At 40.5% G+C, this 13409-nt stretch overlaps 1 long non-coding RNA gene and 1 pseudogene across 2 annotated transcripts; both read left to right on the top strand.

The window, feature by feature from the left end:
- Nucleotides 1-222: 222 nt before the first annotated feature.
- Nucleotides 223-12572, top strand: LOC141814141 (uncharacterized). Of its 2 annotated transcripts, none has more exons than XR_012600451.1 (4): nt 223-570; nt 653-723; nt 1216-1275; nt 12360-12572. It is a non-coding gene; the product is annotated as an uncharacterized LOC141814141 (long non-coding RNA). The 2 variants fall into 2 exon arrangements; XR_012600452.1 differs by lacking the exon at nt 12360-12572 and adding an exon at nt 2465-2537.
- LOC141815686 (uncharacterized) lies at nt 2736-4568 on the top strand (annotated as a pseudogene).
- Nucleotides 12573-13409: the final 837 nt, after the last annotated feature.

Raw genomic sequence — 13409 nt, 5'->3', positions numbered from 1 at the left:
ACAAACATCAATTTGGCCCTTGGGATATCAGTGACGACGATGAGTACAAAACCCCAACTAACGGCGATGAAGATTATGACAAGCTACTAAAAGAACACAAAAAGAAAGATTGTAAGATACGAGGGTTAATGGTTCGGATTTTGGATTAAACCCAAAATCCGTTAGGAATTCTTAAAAAAAAGAAAGAGTCGCGGTTTCCGTCGGTTGGAAATCGCGACCCCATTGGCGTGGAACGCGGAGGGCGTGGGATAAGAGAGGGGGAAACGTTGGCAGATCAGAAATCCTAATCACCGTTACCTCCTCTGCTCACCGTCTTCTTCTTCCTCCTCGGTGCGACGCCACCTTTGTCCCTCTGTTGGTGTTCGGTCGCAACCCACCTCATCGTTGCCAGGCGCGATCAGTCCCTCTGTGCGATCTTCTATCACCGCAGTGAGGTTGAGTCGCCGATGCCTGGAGCCAGTCGTCGCCACCGGTTCTCCTTCCCAAACAGAGATCTTCGAGCGCCGCCTCCCTTCCTCTCTCGCAAATCCAAGAGCTGGGACTGAGCAAGCTCTAGGTTTCAGAATTAAGGTGATGTTTCGTGTTTGTTGTTTGGATTCGTGGGAAATTGCCAGTTGATGTTAAACTGGTTAAATCTGTGAAATGTGTTTAGGTTTCGGCTGAGGTTCTCGGTGGTGTGGACTGCGGTGGAAGCCTGAGCTTGCTGCTAGGGCTTGATTTGAGGTAAGAATTGGTTAGGGTTTTGCTAAATTTGTTGGGTTACGGTACAGTAGGTGTTTTGTTGGATAGAATGATATGATTTAATCAGCTTGTTTATGAGTTATCGAAAGGGGTTTTGTTCATGCTATATTTGTGGGTTTAGTTGAGAAATTATTGTTGCTGATGATTCTTGGATGATCAATGTTAAATTTTAGGGTTGGTCGGTTGGTGAGTTTGTTGACTAACTACTGTTGGATTGATTTAATAAGGTTGAGTGTTGTTAGGATTGTTAGGGCTGGGTTTGATTTGGAATTTGGAGTTGATCAGAGATGGGGGAGTTATCGGGTTGTTCTTGATTTTGTGGATTTATCTGCTCTAGCAGTTATGATCGGTTAGGATTGGTTTGCTTTGTTGATTAGTTTAATTGGATTTATCAATTAATAGGGGATTTAGTTACTGTAAATTTAATACAGTATTAGATTATTAAGCATTGTATTATTGTTATTATAATTGTAGGACCGTGATTGTTGATCCTGTTATACACGAGAGGGTTCTTTATCGTCGTGCGTACATTAGGTGGGTATTCCTGTGCTTGGTCAACATTGTAAGTGCAGATTTATTTCACTATTAATTATTTTGGTTGAACATTTTGTTATCTTTAGTTGTTGATCCTGATATGATACCTTGCTATGGATTTCCTACTGTTGACCTGTATTGATGTTGCATTACTGTGATTAGCATGTTACTTGTTGTTCGATACCATAGTATGATTTGTTGATTATGCCTGAGTAGATATAAGCTTAACTGTTGCACTGAGCATCATGACACATACATGATAGTAGTAGATGTGTTGTTCATTATTGTTGTAGTTGGCCTCACTTGTCGCTGTATGATAATGACACAAGAGTGAGAGCAATTGTTACGCTAAGTTGGGTGCAACCAGGACTGACTATATAACCCTCCTTATTTCGTCTGTTCCCCACTTATTAGTAGTGGTTTGTTGTTGGAGCGAGTGTGGTTTTCCTGTCGTGCGCCTCAGTTCACTACACTGGGTGAGTGTCTGGGGGTGGCGAGTGCAGACAGTGACCATGCATTTCACATGTGCATGCATTGTTGGTAGTTGTCTTCTGCATTCATGATCATTTCACTGGTTATTACATGACTGTAGCTATTATACTTGCTAATATATGGATGTAATATTGATCTCGTATACATAGTTATACATAGATTATTGATCTCGTATGTCATCTTGCTGTTATTTTACATATTGACATGTTGTGCACTTACTTGTTTATACCTACTGAGTATTGTATACTCACTATCCAGACCCTGGGAGGTCTCTTTATTTTCTCCCCAAGTAGCAGGTAAGGGCCCTATCTCACAGTAGAAGAAGTCGTGTTATCTTGTTATTTCTGAATTTTATTCATGTTTAGACCTTGTGGACTTTCGTCATTTTATTTCGTAGAATTGTGGGTCATGTTGGATTTTATGTTTAACTTCGTATAGTCTTGAACTTTAGTTGATTTCCATTGCGGCAATTTTGTTATTAGAGATTGTGGAGTTTTCATTGTTAATGGTTGTGAGCATTATCATGGTGTTTTGCGATTTTCGTAGTTATGTATTATTAAATGCATGTGTGGGATATGTGGTTGTGGCCGTGTTGGCCTTGAGTGTTGTAGTTAGTAATTTATTCCTGTATTGTACTAGTATTGGCCGTGTGGGCCTTTTATACCACTATGTATTCAGGAAAGTTGGATTGTTACAGGGGAGATGCTGCTAAAATTTTTTGGATGGCCGTCTCCCGGGACGTAACAGTTATTTTGGTATCAGAGCAGGTTAGAGTTTTTGGATTTTCGTTGAGTTGCAAAGTCTGTATTGTTTCTTTGAATTTTTCGTTGTATGCATTTTTGATTTACGTGATCCAGGCTGTGAGATGGGATGGACAGCAGCATAATCTTCTCCAAGCGGTTGTAAGTTACTTTTCATATCTGGTTTAGTTGTAGAAATTAATAGTAGTTATGTTGCCAGGTAATATCATGGTACCTGCACAAAATCGAGCGAGTCGTCGGCCACGGAGACGACCTGCTAGGTTTCTAGAGACAGAGAGTTCTGAGGATGTTGCGGACAATCGAGAGCAGACCCGTAACTCTCCAGCTGTGGGGCAGAGTTCTCAAGTTTCAGAAATACCGTTGACAGACCCGGTACCGCCTACTACTAGTAGGACTGTGGATAAGAGCCGGATACCGATGTTGGCAAAGTCAGTAAAAGATCGATTTACCCTATTTCATGGGGGATCTGATCCATGGGTGGCACGTTCCTGGTTAGAAAGCCTGACAGATACATTCGACTACATCACATGTACTGACGCAGAGAAGGCTGAGTTGGCTATCTACCATCTCCGAGATCAGGCTGTCACGTGGTGGAAGACGCAGAGAACGATCTTCGGAGGGCAGGAGATATCATGGCGAGCATTCAGGGAGGCTTTCGAGTCACAGTACTTCTTAGCAGCCTTCTGTTTGGCGCGGCGTTAGGAATTTCTGAATTGTAAGCAGGGTGACCGTTCGGTCATGGAGTATAACACGGAATTCTCGTGACTTACTGAGTTCTGTCCGCATTTAGTGGCTCTGGATAGTGATCGGATGTTTCAATTCACCCAAGGGTTGGCTGGCTATATCCGGGTCAAAATGGCGGGTCTTCCAGTTAGTTCCTACAAAGAGACGTTGGACCGAGCTTTGCTTATTGAGATGACTCAGAGACAAGTAGCTCGGGAAAAAGACACAGAGAGGTCAAAGAATCTGGGTGTGCAGAAGACTGGTCATAAGAGACACGCTCAGGGATCAGGTTCACAGGATTATATGAGACGGAAAAAGGGTAAACAGCCATTGGCAGGATCTTCGAGTGGGTTTCAGCGGAATCAGGAGAAGAATGTTATGGAGAAAAAGTGTTTTCGGTGTGGATCCGGTAGTCACCAGATAGCTGATTGTCCCTCAGATCAGACGGTCTGCTATTACTGTAAGCAGCCTGGACACATGATCAGGGATTGTACTCTGAGAGCTCAGCTGGAGCTCACTGACACTACCGCTTCCGGAGGACGATCTACACAGTCGCGACAGCAGAGGATACCACCGAGGCATAGAGCACCTCATCAGCAGAAGACCTTGCCGCCTCCAAGACAGCTGTATCAGATGCAAGGAAGAGAATATGCAATGTTACCGACAGCCCTACAGCCGGAAATCTGTTATTCGACGACCCCGGTGCAGCAGCAGCTACCAGTAGTACCATTCTCCTATAGTGTGCCATCTCAGTACATTCACCGATCGTCACCAGTGCCTCAGAGTCAGTCTCAGCCAGAACAGAGGCAGCCTGCGTCCCATTCATCTACGCAGTCGTCCGGGGCAGAGGTTGGTCGTGTTTACGCTATCACTCGCGAGGAGGCACAGCGGGCCGATGGATCGATCATTCGGGGTATGGTTTCAGTTTATTCTTTATACGCTGATACCTTGATTGATACTGGTAGTTCTCATTCGTTTATGTCAAAATTATTCTTGAGAAAAATTGGAAGAATCCCTATGGTTAGATCGTGTAGTCTAGCAGTATCCTTACCATCAGGGGAAATACTGACTACCAATCAGCATATCAAGGGATGTCCGTTGGATTTCGATGGTCACATCCTCACAGTGGATCTTCAGATATTGGATATGGTAGAGTTTGATATTATTTTTGGTATGGACTGGTTAGCCACTTATTATGCTACCGTGAATTGTCGAGCTAGAGTGGTTACCTTCCGACCTTCGGATCAACCTACAGAAGATGTTAGACGGAGGTTGCCAAGGTTATTTGTTGTTCCTGAAACAAGCGGAGAAAGATAGTGTTCCCAGTATTTTCGATGTTCGAATTGTCCACGAGTATCAGGATGTCTTTCCGGACGAGTTTCCTGGCTTACCACCTCCTCGGCAGGTAGAGTTTATTATCGAGGTGATTCCGGGTACAACACCAGTGTCTAGGGCTCCGTATCGTATGACACCAAAGGAGCTGGAAGAACTTAAGATCCAACTACAGGAGCTTTTAGACCGAGGGTTTCATTCGTCCTAGTGTATCACCATGGGGAGCCCCAATTTCATTTGTGAGAAAGAAAGACGGATCTATGAGGTTGTGCATCGATTACCAACAGTTGAATGTGGTTACAATAAAAAACAAGTACCCTTTGCTGCGTATCGATGACTTATTTGATCAGTTGAAGGATTCTTGCGTGTATTCGAAGATTGACTTAAGATCAGGGTATCATCAGCTGAGAGTACGGGATGAGGATGTATAGAAGACAACCTTCCGTACCCGTTATGGACACTATGAATTCTTGGTGATGTCGTTTGGACTCACCAATGCTCCAGCCGCATTTATGGACTTAATGAACCGAGTTTTCTTGGAATATCTGGACCGATTTATCATAGTCTTTATTGATGATATTTTAATATACTCTCGATCGGAGGAGGAGCATGAGCAGCATCTTTGTATTGTGTTGGAGACGTTACATCATGAATAATTATATGCAAAATTCAGTAAGTGTGCGTTCTGACTATCTTCGGTGGGATTTCTCGGATATGTGGTGTCTAGCCGAGGCATTTCTGTAGAGCCCCAGAAGATTGAAGCAGTTACTGGTTGGGAACAGCTAAAGTTTGTATAGGAAGTGCATAGTTTTCTTGGTCTGTCCGATTATTACAGGAGATTTGTAGAGGGTTTTTCCCGTATTGCTACACCGCTCACTCGTCTAACCAAAAAGGGGACGAAGTTCTCCTGGTCAGAGGCTTGCGAGGCTAGTTTTAAGGAGCTTAAGCAGCGGTTAGTAAGCGCTCAGAGTGTTGGTGATTCCTTCTGGTGAAGATGGTTTCATACTGTATATTGATGCGTCTTATGAGGAGATTCCAATGCGGATCCTTGACCATAAGGAGCGGCAATTGTGAAACAAAATCATTCGACTTGTAAAAGTCCGGTGGCAGCACCATATAGATGAGGAGGCTACTTGGAAGCTGGAGGAAACTATCCGGGCTCGATATCTTCATCTATTTATTTGAGGTATGATTTTAATTGTTATGATATTTTCTGCACAGTAGTATGAAGGAAATAAATTTGAGGACCAAATTTCTGTTAGTGGGGGAGAATATAAGATATGAGGGTTAATGGTTCGGGTTTTGGGTTAAACCTAAAACCCGTTAGAAATTCTTAAAAAAAAAAGGGGAAAGAGTCGTGGTTTCCACCGGTTAGAAATCGTGACCCCGTCGGCATGGAACGCGGAGGGCGTGGGATAAGAGAGGGGGAAACGCTGGCGGATCAGAAACCCTAATCGCCGCTACCTCCTCTGCTCACCGTCTTCTTCTTCCTCCCTGGTGTGATGCCGCCTTCGTCTCTCTATTGGTGTTCGGCCACAACCCACCTCCTTGCTGCCAGGCGCGATCGGTCCCTCTGTGCGATCTTCTATCGCCGCAGCGAGGTTGAGCCATCGACGCCTGCAGCCAGCCATCGCCACCGGTTCTCATTCTCGAATAGAGATCTTCGAGCGCCGCCTCCCTTCCTCTCTCGTGAATCCAAGAACCGAGACTGAGCAAGCTCTAGGTTTCAGAATTAAGGTGAGGTTCGTGTTTGTTGTTTGGATTCGTGGGAAATTGCCGGTTGATGTTAAACTGGTTGAATCTGTGAAATGTGTTTAGGTTTCAGTTGAGGTTCTTGTTAGGACTGGTGCGTATGCTAGAGGGGAGATGAATAGCAACTTTCGCTCTTGTAGACAAAATCGTTAGCGGAAGCACAAGACAAAAGTAAAATAAAATTAAACCAATGCTAACCAGTTCGATTTACTTGGTATCCACCTCTATGAGGTGACTAATCCAAGGATCCACACACATAGCGACCGTTCTAATATGAAACTTCTCCTTCTCAAAGCAATCTTTGAAGGGGAGAAACCTTTACAAATGATCTATTCCTCTTACAAATATACAGAGAAGATTGGAGGAAGAGTATGAAGGACAAAGCTTGAAGATCGTATAGAGATGAGAGAATGAAAAACTTCTACCGTCTCCAAGCTTGAATCAGTCTTTTTATATTTTTCGTGATGCCAGTCGACTGCCTTAGGGACCAGTCGACTGGTGGGCTTCAACAGCTCTTGTAGATTGCGTTTAATTCTTCAGCTGTTAGTCCAATGTTCAAATATCAGTCGACTGGTCAGTCGACTGGTCAGTGCCTTTCACTCGACCAAAGTCTTTGTGTGTTTCTGATCAAGACATCAGTCGACTTATGGACCAAAGTCTTTGTGTGTTTCAGTTCGACTAATGGCAGTGTCAGTCGACTGGTGAAAAATCCCCTTTCATCTTACTTCTTCATCCCTTAGCCTTGACACAAGCCTTCAAACATCTTCCACAAGCCTCGTGCCCATCCTTGCACTTGCTTGAGATGTTTCCCTCAGCTTCGTCGTGCTAAGTCTCCATTTGCCAAGAGGCCGCGCCTCTCGGACTTCATCATTTGCCAAGAGGCCGCGCCTCCGGGACTTCACCATTTGCCAAGAGGCCGCGCCTCCGAGACTTCACCTGAACTTTCCTGTATAACTCAATTCACACATGTTACATCACCAACATTGCCTAACTTAAACTCATTTAGCCAAACATTAAAACCAAATGATACTTGGGGCAAGATTGCACCAACAATCTCCCCTTTTTTGATATTTGGCAAAAACTTATTTAACTTAGGTCTTTAATATAACAAGATATAATTTCAGCAAAATAACCATAATCATGAAACATGAAGCATAAGATGATAAGCATGGATAAAAGCATAAGAACATGTAAATTTAACTTAAATCAAACTCATTTCTCCCCCTTTTTTGACAGACACCAAAAAGAACATAATTCCAAAAGGAGGTAGAAACTAACAGGAGCTAGGGCAAATATCGAAGCAAGAGTCTCATTCCTTTGAAATAGGTAATATGAAATTTATCCTTTTAGGGACACACTCCCCCTGGAGCCCTACTCCCCCTAGACCATTGCACCAACAATGTTTTTGTAGAACCTAAAATATAGGTATGATCAATTCTATAGACCATAAAAATGCTCCTAGAGCATATGTCAAAGAATAGTAGGTCATAAGATATATAAATAGTCAAGAAGGGGTCAAATTTAGAGGATTTCAGCTTCATCAGTCGACTGATCTCTGAATTGAGTCGACTAGTGTCTGAAAAATAGAGTTTTAGACCCGAATTTTAAAAAAGCATAAGTAATTCAGCTCACAATGAAAAATCATAAAATTTCATATGGTCATTACTTACATCAAATACAATAGGGGAAAAATATTTTAAAATTTTTTGACCTATTAAAATAAGATTTTGATACAAAGTTTCAAAAATCATGAAACTCTTAATGACACAAAGATTTTGTATCAACATTCTTGATGGTTAAGATTGACTATAGGTAGACATCACTAGAGCTTTCATATAGGGTTATGAAATGTGTCTAAATTGTAGGTTTGGAGTCATGATTGAAATGTGTTTCAAAATGACATGTTAAACTACAAGAACTCCCCCTAAATCCATACACCATTCTTAGTTAAAATAAACAAGAATGCAACACATATATCAAAAGAAAATGGATAAGAGAGAAAGACATATCATATAAATATTAACTTCATACACATAGCAATCCTTCCTAGGGTCTTGTGAGATGTACATAAATAATATTTTACTATGAGATCATGCAATGCTAAGTTCATAATTTTTCAAAACACATACCAAATTTCCTCCACGTCACTATTTAAATTCACATTTGTTCCTATAGGATTTGAAACTACCTTAGTATTTTCCAAACTAAATTTTTTGATAATTTCTTTAGCATATTTGGTGTGGTAAACATGAGTTCCTTCTTCTCTCTTACCTATACAACATGAAATATATCATTCTTTGGTACCCAAAAGCTAGATTCACTAACATTTTACAAATATTTCTTAGGGACCCATGCTTGCTTTACTTTTCCTTTAATGATTTGTTTGCTAGGTGACCCTTGTCTTCCTACTAGAGAAATATAGGCAAACTCTTTAGGCTTGTATCCTATTCCGGCCTTGTTGTAAATCACTCTTTGACTATTTAGAATCATGTCAAGGTATTTTGATCCATTTAAAAATTTTTCTAAATATTTTCTTAAATCAACGACTTCATTCTTTAACTTAGCATTTTCTTCATTAACTTCACTAGAGTCACTAGATTCACATGCATTGTTCTTAATAGTCCTAAGTTCCTCGTTTAATGCCTTAACCTTGGACTTCGATTTATTCAAAGTATTTTTAAGAAAAGAAATAGTTTTATAAAGAATTTTTTCTTTGGCAGAATCTATTACCTCATCTTCACTTGATGAAGATTCATCGCTACTTGATGTTTCCTCCTCACTTGAAGTCTCTCGATCACTCTCACGTGCCATCAGTGTCATGTTTTTAGTGATGTGGCATAGTTCTTCTTCGTCATCCGATGAGTCGCTACTAGATGTATCCTATGTGGCTTGGGCCATCATAACTTCCTTCTTCCTTTTCTCCTTTTTCTTGTCCCTCTCCTCTTTCTTTCCTACAATCAAAGCTATACCTTTCTCTTTGGTGGGCACGTTAGCTTGTTCATGTAATTTAAATTCATAAAATAATTCATCTAATTTAATAATTGAACGATCCCTAGACACTTTATACGCATCGACCATCGATGCCCATAGAGTGGTTCTGGACAAAGCTTGAAGTACGTACCTTAGTAAGTCTCGATTGTCTATTTTCTCACCTATCACATGAAGACCATTCATGATTTCTTTGAATCATCCATGCATTTGACTTACCATCTCGTTGGGCTTCATGCTGAAGGTTTAAAGTTGTCCAACCAAGAGATCCCTCTTAGCTCATCTAGATTCACTTGAACCTTCATTTAGTTCGATGAGCTTCTCCCAAAGCTCTTTGGCCGAGTTGAATAGTCCAACCTTACTCAGTTGTTCTTTGGAGAGTCCGCAATGCAAGGTGATTATGACTTTTGCATTTGCTTGTGCCTTCTTTCATATATCCTTCGACCATTCCTTGGTAGGTAGAGGAACTCCAAAGGCATCCTTCGGTTTTTCGAAGCCATCTACAACACTAAACCACTTTTCAATGTCATTCATTAAGTAATATTCCATTCTACCTTTCTAATAGGCAAAATCATTACCATCGAAGTAGAGGGGTCGTGTGATGCTGTATCCCTCTTTAAACGCCATCTAAATATTTTGGTTGAATGTGAGTTCGTCCGAAATGAACCTGCTCTGATACCACTTGTTGAGACCGGTGCGTTTGCTAGAGGAGGGGTGAATAGCAACTTTCACTCTTACCTACAAAATCGTTAGCGGAAGCACAAGATAAAAGTAAAATGAAATTAAACCAATGCTAACACGTTCGATTTACTTGGTATTCACCTCTACGAGGTGACTAATCCAAGAATCCACACACACACAACGATCGTTCCAATATGAAACTTCTCCTTTTCAAAGCAATCTTTGAAGGCGGAGAAACCTTTAAAAATGATCTCTTCCTCTTACAAATATATAGAGAAGATTAGAGGAAGAGTATGAAGGACAAAGCTTGAAGATCGTACAGAGATTAGAGAATGAAAAACTTCTACCGTCTCCAAGCTTGAATCCATCTTTTTATATTTTTCGCGATGCCAGTCGACTGCTTTAGGGACCAGTCAACTGGTGGATTTCAACGGCTCTTGTAGATTGTGTTTAATTCTTCATCTGTCAGCCCAACGTTCAAATATCAGTCGATTGGTCGACTGGTCAGTGCCTTTCACTCGACCAAAGTCTCTGTGTGTTTCTAATTAAGACATAAGTCAACTGATGGCAGTGTCAGTCGACTGGTGAAGCTGAAAATCCCCTTTCAGCTTACTTCTTCATCCCTTAGACTTGACATAAGCCTTCAAACATCTTCCACAAGCCTCGTGCCCATCCTTGCACTTGCTTGAGATGTTTCCCTCAGCTTCGTCGTGCTAAGTCTCCCTTTACCAAGAGACCGCGCCTCCAAGACTTCATCATTTGCCAAGAGGCCGTGCTTCTCTGGGACTTCACTATTTGCCAAGAGGTCGCACCTCCGGGACTTTACTTGAACTTTCTTGTATAACTCAATTCACACATGTTAGATCACCAACATTGCCTAACTTAAACTCATTTAGCCAAACATTAAAATCAAATGATACTTGAGGCAAGATTGCACCAACAGTTCTTGGTGGTGTGGATTGCGGTGGAAGAACCGAAGCTTGAGCTTACTGCTAGGGCTTGATTTAAGGTAAGAATTGGTTAAGGTTTTGCTAAATTTGTTGGGTTACGGTATGATAGGTGTTCTGTTGGATAGAATGAAATGATTTAATCAGCTTGTTCATGAGTTATCGAAAGGGGATCTGTTCATGCTATATTTGTGGGTTTAGTTGAGATATTGTTGTTGCTGATGATTCTTGGATGATCAGTGTTAAATTTTAGGGTTGGTCGGTTGGTGGGCTTGTTGACTAACTAGTATTGGATTGATTTAATTAGGTTGAGTGCTGTTAGGATTGTTAGGGTTGGGTTAGATTTGGAATTTGGAGTTGATCAAAGATGGGGGAGTTATCGGGTTGTTCTTGATTTTGTAGATCTTTATCTGTTCTTGCAGTTATGATCGGTTAGGATTGGTTTGCTTTTTTGATTAGTTTAATTGTATTTATCAACTAATAGGGATTTAATTACTGTAAATTTAATATAGTATTAGATTAGTAAACATTGTATTATTGTTATTATAATTGTAGGACCGTGATTGTTGATCCTGTTACACACGAGGGGGTTCTTTATCGCCTTGCGTATATCAGGTGGGTACTCCTGTGCTTGGTCAACACAGGATTATCTGTAAGTGCAGATTTATTTCACTGTTAATTATTTTGGTTGAACATCTTGTTATCTTTAGTTGTTGATCCGATATGATACCTTGCTATGGATTTCCTACTGTTGACCTGTATTGATGTTGCATTACTGTGATTAGCATATTACTTGTTGTTCGATACCAAAGTATGATCTGTTGATTATGCCTAAGTAGATATAAGCTTAACTGTTGCACTGAGCATCATGACACATACATGATAGTAGTAGATGTGTTATTCATTATTGTTGTAGTTGACCTCACTTGTCGCTGTATGATAGTGGCACAAGAGTGAGCGCAATTGTTGCGCTAAGTTGGGTGCAACCAGAACTGACTATATAACCCTCCTTATTCCGCCCGCTCCCCACTTGTTAGTAGTGATTTGTTGTTGGAGCGAGTGTAGTTTTCCTGTTGTGCGCCTCAGTTCACTGTACTAGGTGAGTGTCTGGGGGTGGCGAGTGCAGACAGTGACCATGCATTTCACATGTGCATGCATTGTTGGTAGTTGTCTTCTGCATTCATGATTATTTCACTGATTATTACATGGCTGTAGCTATTACACTTGCTGATATATGACTGTGATTAAGTTGCATGATATTTACTGTTATACATATAGATTATTGATCTCGTATGTCATCTTGCTGTTATTTTACATATTGACATGTTGTGCACTTATTTGTTTATACCTACTGAGTATTGTATACTCACTACCCAGACCTTGGGGGGTCTCTTTGTTTTCTCCATAGGTAGCAGGTAAGGATGATCTTTGAAGCTTTGAGTGCGGCCGGACTGCCCTATCTCACAGTAGAAGAAGTCGCGTTATCTTGTTATTTCTGAATTTTATTCATGTTTAGACCTTGTGGACTTTCGTCATTTTATTTCGTAGAATTGTGGGTCATGTTGGATTTTATGTTTAACTTCGTATAGTCTTGAACTTTAGTTGATTTCCGTTGCGGTAATTTTGTTATTAGAGATTGTGGAGTTTTCATTGTTAATGGTTGTGAGCATTATCGTGGTGTTTTGCTATTTTCATAGTTATGTATTATTAAATGCATGTGTTGGATACGTGGTTGTGGCCGTGTTGGCCTTGAGTGTTGTAGTTAGTTATTTATTCCTGTATCGTATTAGTATTGGTCGTGTGGGCCTTTTATACCATTATGTATTCAGGAAAGTTGGATTGTTACAGGAGAGATGCTATCGAAATTTTTTGGATGGCCGTCTTCTGGAACGTAACAAAGATACTATGGCACCATATTACATTCAACAAGGAGTTGAGAAAATCATGAAAGCCAAAGAGGCTCGACAAATATTAAAACAAGAATTTTAAGGAAAGAAGAAGACAAATGCATTAAAGCTCTAATCTTTGCGGAGAGATTTTGATAATTTATAAAATTTCTCTTTTCTCAAATATTGCCAATCAAATAAAAGAGAAACAATTCAAGATAAAAGAATTATTGAAAAAGTACTTTGATCTTTTCCTCCTAAGTTTGATTATGCCACTACTGCAATTGATGAATCAAAGGATTTGTTAGAATTGACTGGTTCACTTCTCACAGACATCAAAGGTAGTTTCAAGAAATTATGGAGACTCTAGCAATAAAGGCTTAAAGTACAACAAGGAAAATTCAACAAATGAAAGAAGAATGAAATGAAGACCAATTCGAAAGGAAAGACATCACAAAAATCTAGTAACACTCACTCTTGTATTATTTATAAAAAAAAAATCAAATCATGAGTCAAAAAATTATTATTTTAAATTCAAGAGATGAAAAATTCCTAACTACTCTCAAAGGGAT

This window comes from Curcuma longa, chromosome 21, assembly GCF_044706935.1.
Source record: "Curcuma longa cultivar G26 ecotype Majalengka, Jawa Barat chromosome 21, ITB_CL_G26_1.1, whole genome shotgun sequence".
NCBI classification, from domain to species: Eukaryota; Viridiplantae; Streptophyta; class Magnoliopsida; order Zingiberales; family Zingiberaceae; genus Curcuma; species Curcuma longa.
The sequence above is the reverse complement of the archived record's forward strand: the minus strand, read 5'-3'. Positions and strand labels throughout refer to the sequence as shown.